The sequence below is a fragment of the Haplochromis burtoni genome, unplaced genomic scaffold (genome assembly GCF_018398535.1).
Source record: "Haplochromis burtoni strain Fernald_Lab_line unplaced genomic scaffold, NCSU_Asbu1 Contig_580, whole genome shotgun sequence".
Lineage (NCBI taxonomy): Eukaryota > Metazoa > Chordata > Actinopteri > Cichliformes > Cichlidae > Haplochromis > Haplochromis burtoni.
The window spans coordinates 309664-314388 of record NW_024582941.1 but is presented as its reverse complement, the minus strand read 5'-3'; positions in this window follow the sequence as shown (position 1 = coordinate 314388).

The following is a 4725-nucleotide window of genomic DNA, read 5'->3' as shown; positions in this document are numbered from 1 at the left end:
TTTCTGTATGAAAAGTGCTTTATAAATAAAGATTGATTGATTGATTGATTGATTGATTGATTGATTGATTGATTGATTGATTGATTGATTGACTTCACGTTTGATAAACATCGTCATGAACTCCCTCTGACTTTGCTGTTTTGCTTCCACCACGATAAAAATCACACTTCCTGCTCAGCTCTCTCTCTGTGTGCTTCAAGAACAGTTTCCCATCTCAAATGTCTGTTTTCTGCATTATTTGCTATTACCCACCAGCCTACCGTTGTTTACAGCGCTTTCAGACACTGTTTGTTTTGTTTGTTTGTTTTTTAAATGACCTCTGACAAGAAAGCCTCATTTCTGCTGTTCAAGACTGAAGAAATGAACTTTTTAAAATGATGCCAAATTGCAAAACTCTCAGCTGTGTCTGTAATCAAACCTCTGTAACTTTGCTCTGCTCCCCTTCAGCAGCATCAGGTCATGTTCACATGTTGATTCAAGTTTTTCTACCATTTTTGATTTACTGCAGAGTATTTTTAAGTTTATCTGCTATAAAAAACCAGGCCAGGAAAATCTGTTTATGTTTTTCTGTTTTATCCTCAGTTACTTTGACACAAAGGCTGTGATGCTCACACCTCTGATGAAGGCTCACAGTATCAGTACTGATAAATGATCACAATTATAATATTTCTGACTGTCTGAGGCAAAATTTAATCAAATCGAATCGGGATCTTGTGAATTGTAATCAAATAGATTCTAGAAATCAGTGCTGATACCGAGCCCTAGTATCCAGTGTCTTGCTCTGTGGTGGGGCTCAGCTGCAGTGGATGGGTGGAGTAGTGGGTTCAGGGGGCAGCTAGTGGAGACTGGATGTGACTTAAGTTGCCAGAGTAAATTCCAATGCTGATTAACACACGATAATAATACTGTGCATTTGTCTAGTACAATAATCATAAACTGTTTCATTATCACAGAAATGCATCATTAACTGGTTATGGGAAGATGAAGAAGCTAGTTGGCTAATCACGTGACAACCCATACGGAAAAGAAATAGTAAAAACTTATATGTGATTACTCATGAAAGTGGCCACTTTCGCGCGCACGCACACGCACGAAACACACACACACCACACAAAAACACACCCACAGCACACACACACACACAGAGAGAGAACCTCTTCACTTATCCTGCCATCATTCTGCATCCTTAATTGAACCTTTTCAACATCTTGCCTGTGGCTCACTGGGAGGGAGCCTTTTTAAGACTGCTTTGCACACACCAGACTTTAACAACTTCCCACTTTCTGTACCGAGCAGTGAGAAATGGCTGTGAGGTCTGTGGTTAGAGTCCTGTCTTTCTGTCTGTCTCATCTTGGTGTTTGTCACTGTAAAAAGTGATAGACACAAGACCATTAGATGCTGATATGCAGGGATAGGGGAGACCGGGGATAGTTGTAACGTGGGTCAGTTGTAACACTTCCAATTTCTCCAATCAGGGCTAAGTTTCAAATGATGTGACTCATCCTGTGCATGCCCAACTCAGTTCTGCTATCACATGTGAAAAATCAGCACATTTTGTCAAACACAGACAATTTAACACGAAAAAAAGTATTTGTATGCCAAAAAGTAAGTTTTTCTACTTTATTTCAATTTCTAATAGCATTATCTGCTTTGCAGTTAAACTCATCAAACTTAAATTATGTTATTTGTATGTCTATGGGGCAAAAAAGTATTTAGTCAGCCACCGATTGTGCAAGTTCCCCCACCTAAAATGATGACAGAGGTCAGTAATTTGCACCAGAGGTACACTTCAACTGTGAGAGACAGAATGTGAAAAAAAAATCCATGAATCCACATGGTAGGATTTGTAAAGAATTTATTCGTAAATCAGGGTGGAAAATAAGTATTTGGTCAATAACAAAAATACAACTCAATACTTTGTAACATAACCTTTGTTGGCAATAACAGAGGTCAAACGTTTACTATAGGTCTTTACCAGGTTTGCACACACAGTAGCTGGTATTTTGGCCCATTCCTCCATGCAGATCTTCTCGAGAGCAGTGATGTTTTGGGGCTGTCGCGAGCAACACGGACTTTCAACTCCCGCCACAGATTTTCTATGGGGTTGAGGTCTGGAGACTGGCTAGGCCACTCCAGGACTTTCAAATGCTTCTTACGGAGCCACTCCTTTGTTGCCCGGGCGGTGTGTTTTGGATCATTGTCATGTTGGAAGACCCAGCCTCGTTTCATCTTCAAAGTTCTCACTGATGGAAGGAGGTTTTGGCTCAAAATCTCACGATACATGGCCCCATTCATTCTGTCCTTAACACGGATCAGTCGTCCTGTCCCCTTGGCAGAAAAACAGCCCCATAGCATGATGTTTCCACCCCCATGCTTCACAGTAGGTATGGTGTTCTTGGGATGCAACTCAGTATTCTTCTTCCTCCAAACACGACGAGTTGAGTTTATACCAAAAAGTTCTACTTTGGTTTCATCTGACCACATGACATTCTCCCAATCCTCTGCTGTATCATCCATGTGCTCTCTGGCAAACTTCAGACGGGCCTGGACATGCACTGGCTTCAGCAGCGGAACACGTCTGGCACTGCGGGATTTGATTCCCTGCCGTTGTAGTGTGTTACTGATGGTGACCTTTGTTACTTTGGTCCCAGCTCTCTGCAGGTCATTCACCAGGTCCCCCCGTGTGGTTCTGGGATCTTTGCTCACCGTTCTCATGATCATTTTGACCCCACGGGATGAGATCTTGCGTGGAGCCCCAGATCGAGGGAGATTATCAGTGGTCTTGTATGTCTTCCATTTTCTGATGATTGCTCCCACAGTTGATTTTTTCACACCAAGCTGCTTGCCTATTGTAGATTCACTCTTCCCAGTCTGGTGCAGGTCTACAATACTTTTCCTGGTGTCCTTCGAAAGCTCTTTGGTCTTGGCCATGGCGGAGTTTGGAGTCTGACTGTTTGAGGCTGTGGACAGGTGTCTTTTATACAGATGATGAGTTCAAACAGGTGCCATTCATACAGGTAACGAGTGGGGGACAGAAAAGCTTCTTACAGAAGACGTTACAGGTCTGTGAGAGCCAGAGATTTTCCTTGTTTGAGGTGACCAAATACTTATTTTCCACCCTGAATTTACGAATAAATTCTTTACAAATCCTACCATGTGAATTCATGGATTTTTTTTCACATTCTGTCTCTCACAGTTGAAGTGTACCTCTGGTGCAAATTACTGACCTCTGTCATCATTTTAGAGTGGGGGAACTTGCACAATCGGTGGCTGACTAAATACTTTTTTGCCCCACTGTATGTCTATGGGGATATATTCTGTGTTGGTCTTTAGTGCTAATGTTTTAGCTGTTGGCTGTAATGTTAGCTAGTTCATGGCTATAGGAGTCTGGGTCAGTTGTAACAGCAACAGTCTGGGTTAGTTGTAACAATAATGCAGATGTTACAACTTACCACACTATTACTTTAACTTATATTAAACAAGTTGGGGCAACGACATCAGCAGAGAGAGGTTCACTGGTCGCATTTGTATATGCGGTTAATGCCATTGGCAACACAATTCCTCCACTGTTTGTGTTCCCACACATACATTATGCAGACCACTGTGTCAGAGATGGACCAGTAGGAAGTACTGGTAGTGGAAATAAATCAGGATGGGTGCAAGAAACAGATTTCCTCATCTTTCTGAAGCACTTTGCAAACCACACCAAGGTAAGCCATGATAAAAAGTAATGGAATTGCGATGCTGGTGAACAACTACATTTTTTCAGCTTCATTGTTATGTTCAAAATTGGTGCAAGAGTTGTAGGTTATAATGCCCACTGAGCCAATGAGGCCAAACTCAAGGAAGACCAACCAAAATTAATGAAATATTCAGTTGCAGAAAATTCCATAATTTGTCTTTTTTGGGGGGTTGGAATATGTTCAAAAGCTAGATTTCTGCATTCTGTCACACACACACACACAGCTACATAAATGGCTCTAAGTGCATTCATGTGTTGAATAAACAAAGATTACATGTTAATATTTTGTTAGTACCCTTATTTCATTGTGTTACATTTCACCCCAGGATATGTTACAACTAACCCAGACTATGGGGTTAATTGTAACATTTCACTCTTTGTGTTTGAGACCATACCATGCAATGGGTAATTGTGCTGCAGAGAAAATAGCTGCACTATTTAATAGCAGAGACATGTAAATACTTTGCATTACATTTTGAATCCACTACCTTAAAAGAGCTCCAATTTACAGACAGAAATGTCAAAAATGTTACAACTATCCCCGGTCTCCCCTACTTCTTTTGTCCTCCAATTGTCCAGTTTCCTCAAATGTCTTGACACACTGCACATCATGCTACTGCATATTTATTTTTTTGGCTAGTAACTACCCTTTGAGAGGTGTAGAGACACAGGAATGAAATTGTCTCATCTTTGGTATTTTTCATAGATTTGACTTTTGAAAAATGTGAGTGAATAATGTGTTTTGTGACATCCTGTTGCATACAAGTACAGCAGTCTTTCAGGCAGTGACCAGAAGCATCTTAACTTATTTGAAACTGTAGCAGAACATTATTAAAATGATTTTTTGGTGGTTCTTGTGCCAGCTAACAGCAGGCAGCAACATTTAAACATGTAGTGAAGTACTCTAGTACGTCCTTAATTTCACTGTTTGTGTTGTACCAGCTGCTGCACCCGCCCCTGTGAGGGAGGATCTCTCTCTTTTT